The following is a 13,612-nucleotide window of genomic DNA, read 5'->3' on the forward strand; positions in this document are numbered from 1 at the left end:
GATATGTTTTGTTGATCAGTAGTACTAGTGATTAGTTTGTAGGTGAAGTCTAGGATAGTGGGTCTGGCTATTGGCCCAATGAAAGTTGAATAGATAGAAACAGGTGAGTCATTTGACTTTACATGTTATTTGCTGAAGATGCCTAAGAAGGACTGATTAAACGGGTGTTAGGGGGATGAAGATTGTGACAGAGCACACTTTTGTGAGTACCAGTAGATTGAATATTGTCTATCTGGAGTTGACATACAGTCCTTAAGCAGAGGGTTGTTAGTTGTGAAAACTGGAGTTGGGTGGAGTAGCTCAGTGCTAGTGTATTATTTTGCAGCTTTTTTTCTTTTGATATCTTTGTCATGAATGGTTTATCTATGTATTGTTTGTATTATGTGTATGCTTTATTAAGAACTGTTATGTTATATAAGAAATGGGTAGTGTGGTGTATAACATTAGCTCACTTTTCATTTAGGTTTATCATTGAAAAATGTATGGTTACAAGCAAAGGTATATTAGAAATTGGCAAGGTTAATGGTCAGTTGCTTCTCTGTTTCCTTGAAGAGCATGTGGCTGTCATGCCCACCTCATTAGTGGTGGAGGTTATTTTGGTGGTTCAATGTTTTATATTTAGCATTGCAGGTAGAGCAAATGGCTGATTTTCCAGCATCTGTTTTGTGTCAGGTTATCTACAGCCTGTTTTTCACAATCCTTCTTTCTCTGTAATGGCATGTATTGGGTTTTGCCATATCACACCCTTTTTTCTGGATGTGATGTGGATGTCAAATTATCATGGTATGTACGAAATGGGTAAAGTGGTGTATACAATGTCAATTTAATGGGGTTGCATAGTTGGTTGGGGCAAACAGTATTATTGATGAGGTTTGTTAAGAACGTTTTCTGGTGCTGGTTAGGTCATGTGGCCATTAGAACTTTACTAGAGTGGGGACGGACAGTGAAGGGAGGAAATATATGCTTATATCTGTTTGTTGATTAGCAGTAGTAGTTATTATTTTGTAGGGAAAGGCAGGATAGTGCATTAGGCTATCTTGTTATTATGCTGAAATGGATGAACTGAATACCTTCAATTGTGTTTTTTATACAGCTTTTTTTGTAATATGCCATCAAGAAAACAGCAACGAGCTATAAAAAAGGGTCATCTGCAGGGAAGTAGAGTTAAACAGTATCATATGTTAAAAAGTTGTAATTTTAAATCTGTAGATACAAATCCTGTAGGTAACGTAACAATTTGTAGTGTTGAGGAATGTTGAAGTTGAAATAAGATATGTGCCAACACAATGTTTTGCTGGAACCGATAATATTTTTATTGAAAGTAAAAAAAGAAAAAATGTTTCAAATGTGTTACTTGCTAGTAAAATAAGAAAGATATTTATTTAAAAAAGGTAGCAAATGTGCTATGAATTTGAAACAGAGGAATAAGGCTATATATAGGAAAATATATCACTCCCAAATTTTTATCAATCTTTGGAGAAGCATGAAACCAAAATCTAGTTATGTGGTAAAACATTTTTTGCAAAAGAAAAGCAATCATTAAACAAGCTTTTCATATGAAAAGAAAATTGTTCATTTTCGTATTAAATAAACATAAGAAATTGATTAAGGTGACTACACCATTCTCTACAAAAAAAAACAGTTAATGTTCTTACATGTGACAACTTTTGTGACATCTTTGGTAGAGAGTGGAAGCACACTTCTCATACAGAAAGATCTTTTAATGCAGAGAGTTTCTATTGATGAGAGGGGCGGTAGCTATGAAGTCTGAAATGGTGTGCTATCTAAAAGAGAACAAATCACACAGTGTAATAATACGGAAATGGAAACTGTAGGTCAGTCAAAAATTAAACTAACAAAGGTTTGTGAGGTATGGACTTGCAATTTTGTATTCAATATTGATAAGTTTTCTTGCAAAGTTTTAAAATCGATTTTTGCAAGTATTGCACAAAAATTATAAAGTTCAAAGACAGATCATGATGCCACAAAGAACAGATGACTCTGAAGCTCATGAAAAAAACAGGACTTTTGGGTCACTCTCTAGCTTGTCTTGATAAAAGTAGATGTAAGAGTCAGTTTCATAATATATGGATGCTGGCTACACATCATACTAAAATGAGATACCTTCCAGTTAAACTGTATGGAGGTAATTCATGGAATAAATGTGCACCAAAATTTGTGGCGCAAGCAGACGAAGTATGAAAAAGCTAGTGCACGCATGCGATTCATGGAAGGCCCTGTGCGTGTATTACCTGGGATGTGCGCCAAATCCGCGCTAACCTTATACGTCACTGCGACTTTCCAAACACGCGCACAACAGGAATGGGGAAAGCGCACAACCTCTCGCGCACACACCTAAAAAGGGGGCGGAACACGGGGAATGGGGAACCTCGTGTGAAAATGTAGGCGTAATGGTGGAAGTACCGCTGGGAAACACGCAGCGCCCACACGCTAGTGAACAACACGTATTCATGGAATCGAATAGGGAAAACCCGCGCAAGTCAAAATACACGCACATGAACAAATACGTCCACCACACGAAAGCAGGGGGAAGCGCCCCCGCGCAGCATAAAAGTGAGCGCAAACAACAAACAACCATAAACAGCTACGATGAATGTCCCATTCCTCGCAGCACTGATCATGGGACACAGCAGGAGGAGGAGAATAGCCAGGCCATGCATTTTTTTTTACTAGGACCAGCCTTTTTGGGATGCCTGATGACCAGGTCTATGGCAGGTATAGGTCGCCACCTCATATCATCCTAGACCTGGTCACTGAGTGGGAGGATGAACTCACCTCACCCACTTTGTGCTCCCACGCATTGAGCCCCTTGTAGAAGGTGATCAATGTACTGCTTTTTTAGGCCACTGGGTCATTTCAGCGACAACTGCCATAGTGGGGGGCATCTCACAGCCCACGCAGTCACGTTGCCTACACCAGGTGTTGGCAACCATCACTGTGCGACTCTCAGTCCGCAGGCACATATACATGCACAGAACACCCGCAGAAAGGCAGACTGTGGTCCTGGACTTCTACAGGGTGGCACACTTCCCCAAAGTGCTTGGTGCCATAGATTGCACCCATGTAGACCTACATCCACCTAGGGCCACTGAAAACATCTACCGCAAGCACTGGCATTCCATGAACGTGCAGGTTGTATGCATTGCCAAGGGAATCATCACGTCTGTCTATTGTTGGGTATTTTGTGGATATTTGGGGCTTTGCGGTATTTTCTTACCGCCAAAATACCTTTAGCAATAATCACTCTCTATATTCATATTGTGTCACACATGACAACAATACATTGCACTATTTCAGAATTCAGACCTATTTAGATGATATGCGCGGTAGTTTGCGTGGTTGGTTGGTATAGTGGTTGGTTTATTTGTGGCCCGAATATCCAACATCCCTTGTTTTTTATCTAGATTGTTCTTGATCACTAGAGAGACCTCAGGCCTACATTTTAGGGATACCACATTTTCAGTGTTAGTGTTGTGTGCCACCATGGGCTATTGTGGTATTTTTGTGGTAATTTCCACTACCTTATATACGGTAGGGAACTATGTCCAGAGAGTCTCTCTTCCCGTTGACTCATGTACCTCCAACAGGCTATGCTACAAACAGTCACTCACAACTGTCCATACTGAATAGAATCATGCACACATCCGCTTTAAAATGACAATTGCACTGTTTAAAATCTACCCACGTTTAACCCTTTCCCCATGCAAAATGAAAGAGAGAAATAATACACACTAGCTATCTGTTTTCAAATATTTTTGTATTATAGAAATTTCTTTTAAACACAGTTTAACTTTTTTTACAGAAATAAATGAAATGGTAGAACATTATTTGTGATAAAATGAACAGAAAGCTGCGAGAATATATTCAATTGGTAACATTAAATATGCTGATAAGAGACTGAGACTCCCTTTAATACACTGACTGAACAGCTTCGCGCACTTTCGCACAGCTCCCACTTGCTTCTGTAATTACCTTATCTGTTCAGCATGAGTTTTCTCCGGCTATTCTCTTTCTGAATTTGGCTCCCTTGAAGATCAACCCCAGTGAGAACAAGCGTCTGCCGTTTTCAAACCGGGGTTATTGCCTGGAACTCTCTGCATTTGCAGCAGGAATGCCCCAGCCAGGAAAGAGCTCCTTCTCCCAGCTCTGCCAGACGTCGCCTTTTCCCCTCCTCTCAAGCTTCCCCAGCAAAGTTCTAATCACAGCCTCTAGCATGATACTTGCTATGACGCTGCTCCAATCAGAATCAATCATGTCATCTCCTCCCTCACTACACAATGGCTCACTTCTACAGTGGCAATTGTAACAAACTGATTTCCTGTTCCTTCGAGCTCTTTGCTTCCTGTAGTTATGTGGACAGAGCAGCAGAGAAAAAAATGAATGTGCGTTTAAAAGTTCACTTTCATAGTAGGCCTAATTCTGCATTGGAGACACATTTTTATTAGTGGGTTATGTTAAATGAAGTTGTATTAGTCAGGTTAGTTATTAATAAGGTTAGTTATTAATTTTCAAATGTGTCTCTTGCAACATAGGCATTTCAGGTGAAAAATAGTGTGCATTTTGAATGTGCAGATGTGTGCTTTTAACTGTAAAATGGATTTGCATCTTATATGTAAAAATCGTTTTTGACTGAATAGCCTGTCTTTACTTATATGTCCATCCATGTTACTCTGGCAACACATATAGCAATGCACCACACCCATGTAGTGGTGCTGCATAAAAAATTGCTACCTGTGCAGTAGTGCTGTACTCTGTGCTGTAACACGCCAAATATCCTTACATACCCTCCTTTTGTTTTTAGAACTTGGCTACGATCCAAGCCAATTCCTAAAAACAACTTGTTCTTTTTCTTCTTTTCACAATATAGCAATCCAACAAAATGAATATTCATGTGCATCAATGAAAAAGTTGCAATCAACACAGTATTCATCTGAGTTCATTAGTTTACAAAATGTTCTACATTTGCCTTCCCAATGGAAGTGGTCCAAAGTTTCGATTTTACAAGTCGATTAAAAACAATAAAATAAAACAACTAACTAAAACAAATAATTAACATAACAGATTAAAATAAATAATTAAAATAATAAATACGTGGAACTCCATATGTCAGGACTCTTGTCTGCCTCTGATATGTCCCGACCAGCAATGTCACATCATTTGGTTCATTCGAGTACTCTTTCATCTTGGCAATCTTGGATCCATAGGAGTCATCTTTTTTGGCATTCTGGTTATCTTGTCTTCACCTCCACCTGGAGGCAGGCATCTTTTGGTCTTCATCCAGGGGACTCCAGGACTCCATTGTCTCCCGTGACTTCCGGTATAAATAGTTAATGTTCTAAATCAAATAGAAAAGAAACAAATTAAATACATAGCACAATACTAACTTAACCCTTTTGCCAAAAATAAAACATGCTTGGTAAAACATTTCGTTTTTTTTTCTTTTTTTTTTTCTGAAATTAAACACAAGTTAAAAATAAAACAAGCATATATAAAACAGCATTCAATATTTAATACATTTTCTCTCTGCACACCAACCATGAGCTTCCATTATATATTCATTTATTTATTTATTTACTTATTTTATATTATATATATTTACATATATTACAGTGTTTATGTGCCATTATAACAATCAACTTTTTAACTTCTCTGTCACTGCCTCCTCATTGTACCCATTTATTTTCTCTTTTTGTGTTCAAGGGACTTTATGTTGTATTGTGTGCATCAGTGGGTAGTAGCCCCAGGGCTTTCTGTTTCTACATGCTCAAGCCGCCTGATCTCGTGTCTTGGATGGCATGGCTTGATCTGATTTACATGGACAAACTGCTCTATCGCCGTTTCACCTTCATTTTTCAAAATGTTATAAACCACAGGAGAGACCTTATCTATAATTTGAAATGGCCCCTGCCAGGCTGCTAGAAATTTAGAATTTTTCTGTTTACTTTTTCCAAAATGAAACTTGTACACCTGATCCCCAACACTGTATTCTCTCACTGATGTTCTTTTATCATAGTAAGACGTTGCACTGTCAGCAGCTCTTTCCAGATTTCTCTGCACAAAAGCAAATGCATGTTGCAAATGCCTCCTCAGTTCATCAATATATTCATGAACTGTGGATGCACTCACAAGTGTTTGCTCATGTGTTCTGTATAGCAGGTGTTGTGGTAACACCATTTTCCTACCTGTCAAGACATCATGGGGGCTAACACCTGTTGCTTTGGCAGGAGTTGATCTGATTGCCATTAAAACCAAAGGTAATCGTAATTCCCAGCTGGAACCTGCTTCTGCCACAAATTTCTTTAAAATGTCCACACAGACCTATTGCACCGTTCAACTCCACCTGAAGAAGCCGCCCGATATGCAATATGTAGTTTTCTTTTCACACCCAGTATTTGCCATACCTTACTCATTAGAGTACTTGTGAAATAAATGACTTCCTCTGTCTGACTCAATTCTTTGTGGCAACCCAAACCTTGAGAACACATGGTTCACCAGCAATGTGGCTGCTGTTTGCGCACTACAATCTGGTGCAGGAATGCATTCAATCCACTTTGACATCAAACATACCACACTTAAAATATAACGGTTTCCTCTGCTCGACCTTTTTAAAGGCCCTACATAGTCTATTTGCAAATCTGACCATGGAAGAGTTAGGCCTCTTTTCATTAATGGGGATCTATGCATTGGTGAAGCAGGTTTAAATTGGGCGCATACTAGACATCCTCCAGTATATAATTCCACATCTTGGGACATATGTGGCCAGTAAGCATAATCTTTTAGTATTTCCAATGTTTTTTGTGAACCTCTATGGCCTGCAGTTATGGCATCTTGTGCATGGTGTAGCATTAGCCCTCTGAATGAAAGGGGTACCACCCACTGTATTTGTCCTGTTATGGACTCTCTAATCATGAGTCCATCCTGTAATCTAATTCGCGTTTTGTTCTTTAATAGCACCCTCAACTCTTCTTTACAATCATTTTCTGTTAAAGGATTTTGTTCAGGATCTATCAAATGATTATAATAGATTCCCAAAATTCGATCATTCTTTTGTTTTGTGCCTCAATCAAATCTTGGTCTGGCATGTCATGACTCCACTGTACCACTGGTTGATCTACCTCCTTTGGTGCTTTAGAACGTGTTACTGCATCAATTTGTATTTCACCCATTAAATAATCAATAGGTAGCAATTCTCCCATCACAGCCCCAATCTTAGCCAGGTGGTCTGCCTTATCATTTCCCTCCTTATCCTCTCCTGGTGTTTTTAAATGCCCACGAATTTGTCTCCAGTATATTGTTAAATTATTCTCTGACACCAATTTGTCTATGGCTTGTATCATTTTTCCATGTTTAAGTGGCTTTTTGTTGTATGTAACTATGCCGCTTGCTTTCCAACCAGGCAAATACTCCACAAAGCTATTCCGTGCATAGTCAGAATCAGTCACCAGGACAATTTCACAGAACTTTTTGTCAACTGCAGTAGCAATTGCTTTATAAATGGCTGCTCATTCCGCCACCTGACTGCTCCTAGCTCCAATCCACATCCCTATACTGGGGACTCCTTCACATTTCAACCAGACATTTCCTATTCCTGACACTAATTGTTTATTACTGTCATTTTCAATGTGAAAAGCACAACCATCCACATATACAGTTGGCAAATCCTTGCATGTTTTTTTTATCAAAAGCTGTGTGTGGTGATTGTTCAAATTCCAGCAAACTAGTTTACACTTCCATTTCATTTGGTATTTGTTCAGCTGCACAGTCATGTAAGTCAGCTAACCCTTGAGCAATTGGGTTCTTTTTTATTTTGTCCATATCTCACTTCTACAGGAAAACCTTGTAATGCCAGCGTCCATGAAGTGATTCTGGACTGCGCTAGATTACCTGATCTAATTCTTTTACTCTCTAAAAATTGCAAAGGTTGATGATTTGTTTCAATAATCACCTTTTCTCCCTGAACAATGGGGCGGAAATGTTGTAGCGCCCACACAGTGGTTAATAGGGCCTTTTCACATTCATTAAATTTCATTTCAACTTGGGAAAATGCCTTACTTGCATAGGCAATGGTTTTGTGATTGAAATTGAGTTTTTGTGATAACACTGCTGACATACAATGTTCAGAAAAACCTATTTCTATAAAGAAATCCCTGTCCTTTATGGGATATGCTAAACATGGTGCCTTTACAAGACATTCCTTTAATTTAGCCACTGCATCAGACTGCTCTTTTTCCCATTTCCAGGGAGTATTCAGTTTAAGCAGTTTAGTCAATGGTTGAGTGATTTCTGCATAATTTTCAATGAACTTTCTGTTATAGCCTGTCATCCCTAATAAACTTTTTACTCCTTTCACATTTTTAGGATCTTTTAATCTTTGCATGGCCTCTATTTTCTTCTTTTGTGGATTTAGCCCATGTTCAGTCACTTCATGCCCTAGAAAGTTCACTTTTTTCTTGCACCATTGTGCTTTTTGTAAAGATACTTTGGCGCCTGCTTTCTGCAATTGGCCTAGCACATGTCTTATTTCATCAAAATGGCTTTTCAGGCCTTCACTTTTTATCAGGACATCGTCCACGTAAACTATTGTTCCTCTTTCCGCTGCATCCGGCATGGCCTTTCTCAAAAATATGCCAAATTCACTCCCACTATTGATGTACCCGAACGGCATTCTAAGCCAGGCGTATTGAGTACTGTCAAATGTAAAGGAAAATAAATTCTGTATCTCCTCTGCCAATGGCACGCACCAATATCCAGAGGTGAGATCTAATGTGGTAAATACTTTTGAACCATGTACCTGAGCTAGGCCCTGATCAATGAATGGCAGTGGCCATCTAGATACTGGTACTCTTTTATTTAACTCTCTCAAGTCTGCACATAGCCGCCATTGACCATTTGGGTTTAACACACCTAAAATAGGTGTATTGGGTGTGCTATGAATGGGCCTGATGATTCCCCGCGATTCCAAATTTTTAATAATCTCTGCCAATGATTCTAAACATGCCAGCGGTAGTCTATACTGGCGTACAAACACTGGACTTCTGCTACACCCTTCTGGTAGTGTGGCCACATGTAAATCAGTTAAACCACAATCATAAGCATCTTTTGCAAATACATCGTTAAATTCCATAAATATCTCCCTCAGATTGTTCCTATCCTCATTGCTGTCACACGCATCTGCTAAGGAGATCTGCTCTTCTATTTTTTGGAAAATTCTGGAAAATCATCTGGTAAGGGAATCTCGGCGCTTTCCTCTAACTGTGTGGCTGTGTCTTTTTGTAAAGCTGCCACTTTTAAATATTTTGGCATATCAGCTTCCACTTCAATGGGCTGATTTTCTGTTTCATTTTCATTTAAATTAAATATTACGCAATCCTCTTGATGGCAGCACATTGTCTCATTTGAATCATAAGGATACACAGAATGAATTTTAAATATTCCTTTGGGCTGAGAGTCCAGGTGTTCTGGCAACTCACCCTTGGCATCTACATACTTTTCAGGGATATTTCCAATCACCATGGATTCATTCAGGCATACAAATGCATCAGAGTCTTTCATCTGCTGTCCATTTTTGCATTTCAGTGTTATTGCAAACTGTTTTGTAAATGCAGGAATAATAGTATCTTTCCTCATTTGTAATTCGATTGCATAAGGAACCAGTTGTGCACAATGATAAGCCCTTCTTTTGTCTTCAAATTCAGCTGCCGGACCACCTAGGCGTGACCATATTTGTTGATTAAGGAAATCTAACACCATACACATTCTGTGCATGATGTCATTGCCCATGTAAAATTCATTTTGTGCTCCACTCACTATCCATACATTATGGTAAATTGTTTTCTGCCCAATGCTAATTTTAAGCATGCATCTGCCTGCAATTCGGTTTTCAAAGTCTGGACTGTCCAACCCAGAAACATATTAGTTTTTAATCCTAAATTTCGGGATTTCTTCCCTCTCCATTATTTTTTGCAACAATTTCTCATTAATGAAACTCCTTTCATGGCCAAGCACTAAAGTGGCTTTTATTGTTTTAAAATAGTCATTTATACCAACATGAACCCATGGTTGCTCATCTTCCATGTGTATTTCTGCCAGAGTGGTAATGTGTTTTTCTGAATCTGTTTTAGGAGCAATATTCTGTTTGCATGTTTTCTCTTTTAAATAAAAACGTAATGTGTGCTCATCTATGGCAGTCTGCCAATTTTTCCTTGGGTCCAAGTATATTTGTACAGGTAGTTTTTCATTGTCGCTCTGCATTTTGTCTTGACACATTAATATAACAGTGACACTAGGTATGCAACTATTCTGGAGATATACCTCCACAGCATCATTTGTTTTGGCAACGGTGTGACATTCATTTATGTTGCTGTTTTGTGATTTTAATTTCTTAGGCCTCAATGGTTTTTTGGTTAATGACCACAGCACTCCATTCACCCCATCTATGAGAGGAGACAATCTTTTCAGGCAATCTGTCCCCATCAGAAATGGAATTTCACAAATAGATATGATCAATGCCTCTTGTTTCATTCTCTGCTTTCCTATTTGTATGTCAACCTCAGTTACACCTATGATGGGCACCTCCTCCCCATTAAAGTTATGCACTGGACCTTGATTTTCCTTCACTGTGATCTGACTCTGTGGGGGTCTCCCTTCATTGATACTCTTTACCAGCTCCTTGGACATAATTGTGGCCTGTGCGCCAGTGTCAATCATAGCAAAGGTGTGGCATTTTTCTTTTACAGTGATGGGTGCATAATATCTGTCCTCAACCTCCTCTAATACACATAAGAAGTGTGAATTCTTACTGATTTCAGGGCTCACCTTTCTCAGGCCTTTTTCACTTTTGGCTAAGCACATTGGTAAATGGAAAGACATTTTTCCCTCCTTTTTACCCATTTCTGCGCGAGAGACTTTATTCATTTCTCCATGATCAGAGGTTTTTTGGAGTGTGGCCACTGTTCGCCCATCCATCTGGGTAACATCAGAGACCACATTACAACCTTCCAACTGAACATGTGTAACAACATCATTCAGCAATTTGTCATTTTTTAATTCTGTGCATTTGTGATCATTTAGTGTGATACCAGCCCTTTCAGCCTCTTCAAAAATATGTGGCTCAAAGAATTCTTCAGGTGATTGACTTGTACCCTCCTTTTGAGTATTTCCTTTTTCTGCCTGTGTTTGGTCATTGTTTTGCTTGCCCAGGGAAGGAGCTATATCATCCCCACTTACTCCCTGTTCACTGGTATTCCCCATGCATGAGTCATTTTTCTTAAATCTGTTCCTTTGTTCTTTTGGAATTCCTAATGTTTCTTTTTCATTTGTGCAAATCTTTACTGTTTTATTTAGCTCTAGGTTAAACCGTACCTCTTTTTTAGAAGTATTTGCACTTTCTGTCACATGTTCATTTACTGGCACTTTCATTTTTAATTCATTAGGCATCTCAGAGTCGTTATGCAAAATTATATCAGAGCAATCAGTCATTTTGGCACTGCAGTTATCATGAGTACTTAGTCACTTTTCGGAAGCCCCCCGGTCATTGCTATGGCCATCAGCCCCCTCTTTGGAAGGTTGTTTTTGCGCTGTATAGAGCTTTCCTATTTGCTCAGCTAACATTTTCACTTGGGCCTCAAGGCACTGGAACCTTTCCATCTCTCTAGAATCCTCTTTCTGTGGCCTAGGTCGATATTGGTTGTTTTCCCCCTGATTGGATCTATTCTGATACCTCTCAGGTGATTGATGTCGGTTGGGATGGTTTCTGAACTCTTGATTTATTTGTGGAGGGGAGCGGGGTGCACCCATCCTTTGATTATAGTCCCCTGGTGGGGAATCATTGTACTGACGTGGATTGTAGTTCATGTTTTGCCTCATGTCCTGTCTCTCAGATTGTGGGTACTGGCCCCTATGTTGATTTCCATTATCAGTAAATCGATCCACCTATCGGGGTCTATCCTGATTACCATATATCATGGTGTTGGGATCAAATCTGCTCTGTGTCCCCAATGACTGGTAGGGACTATCATTTCTTTGATCTTGATTTTGTCTCTGGTTATTGTTCATACCTGCCATATCAGGCCGATATCCTACCCGGGGTCTGATCCCCTAAATACCTAGGGCTGATGTAGCTCTCCCTATAACTAGGATCATGTGATTGGAACATTGGTACAGGAAATGGCGATCTTTGTTGATAACCCCTTTGTTCAGGTGTCACATTATTTTTACCTCGGCTTTGAGCAGACTCAAGTGACATTTTGGCTGACCTGATTTCCATTACTGTGGCTGAGAGTTTTTTAGATTTAGGTCTAGTATCTTTCATTTTATCACTTTCTCTACCCTGACAATAGAGTACCTCATATAGTTTTGTGCTTTGATGTACAATCCATTCAAGGGACTTGTCACAGTCAAATTCACGGACCAATTGGGATATGATGTCTTTCTGTAGCCCATAGAAGTATGCAGTTTTAAACTCATTGGAAGTTGGGTCAAAAGATACATCAAAGTGAGAAAATGCTCTTTTTAAGTCATGGAAAAATTGGCGAGGGGATGTATTAGGTCCAGCAGTGATTGTGTAAGCGACTTTCTTTGCCTCCTGCAATGACTGAAAAGGAGAAAAAGGAGAAAAATGATGCCTAATTTCTTTTTCAAACTCCACCCAGGTCATATTCTGCTGTTCATTTAATCCCCTTATGATGCTGGCCGTCGGGGCATCGAAAGTTAAATGAAAATATTGTCTGTACTGTTCCTTAGGTATCTGGAGTGCTTTAAAAATGTCATGCACCGCTTCTAAGTGATCCTCACTGCAGCATTCACCTCCCTTTTTAAATGGTTTGATCAGGGCTTTAATGGATTTCATTATTTTTATGGGGCTACTTGTTGCAATGCATGGAATTGCACTATTTTGTGATTCAATCCTGTTTTCAGGTGTATGAGATTGGTGGCTGCCCCCAATGGGATTATCAAATCCCCCAAGGGCGCTGCAACCAAGTTCAGTCACTGGAGCACTAGCTCTTTGGGCATAACTAGACTTCACCTCCACTCCATTGAATGTGGTACCCTGCCGCCCCTCCTGGGACCTGGGAATGCACATTTGCTGTTCTAAGTCCTTCCACTTTTTAAGGAGTCTGTTTGCTTCATTTTGAAAATAGTTGTTTTCATCACTCATCTTATTAATCACCTCCTGCATGTCGCACATTTGCATTTGGCATTCATTGAACTCTTTATTTCTCTTGTCTCTTTCTTGAGTCATTTTAATCATTTCTTGTTCTGCACTCTGGAGATCACATTCTTTTTCACAATGTTCTTTTTGTAAAATCTGCATTTCTAAAACAACCTCATCTTTATCCTGTCTAATGTGGTCCACTAAGGCTTTTAAGTGTACCAATTCTTGCTCACTATCCTCAAATTGTTTCTTGCTTTTGGATAGCTGAGCATCAAAGTCTCTGCATTTTAATTGCATGTCTTTTTGGCATGCATCCAATTCTGCTCTTAACATTTCCTGATTTTTACTTGCCCCATCTAATTCAGTCTTTAACCTGTTAATTAGCTGGGTATGATTTTCCTGCATTCGCAGGTACTTATTCAAAATAAACCATATTTT

Source organism: Ambystoma mexicanum, chromosome 4p (genome assembly GCF_040938575.1).
Source record: "Ambystoma mexicanum isolate Mex_15411 chromosome 4p, UKY_AmexF1_1, whole genome shotgun sequence".
Taxonomy (NCBI): domain Eukaryota; kingdom Metazoa; phylum Chordata; class Amphibia; order Caudata; family Ambystomatidae; genus Ambystoma; species Ambystoma mexicanum.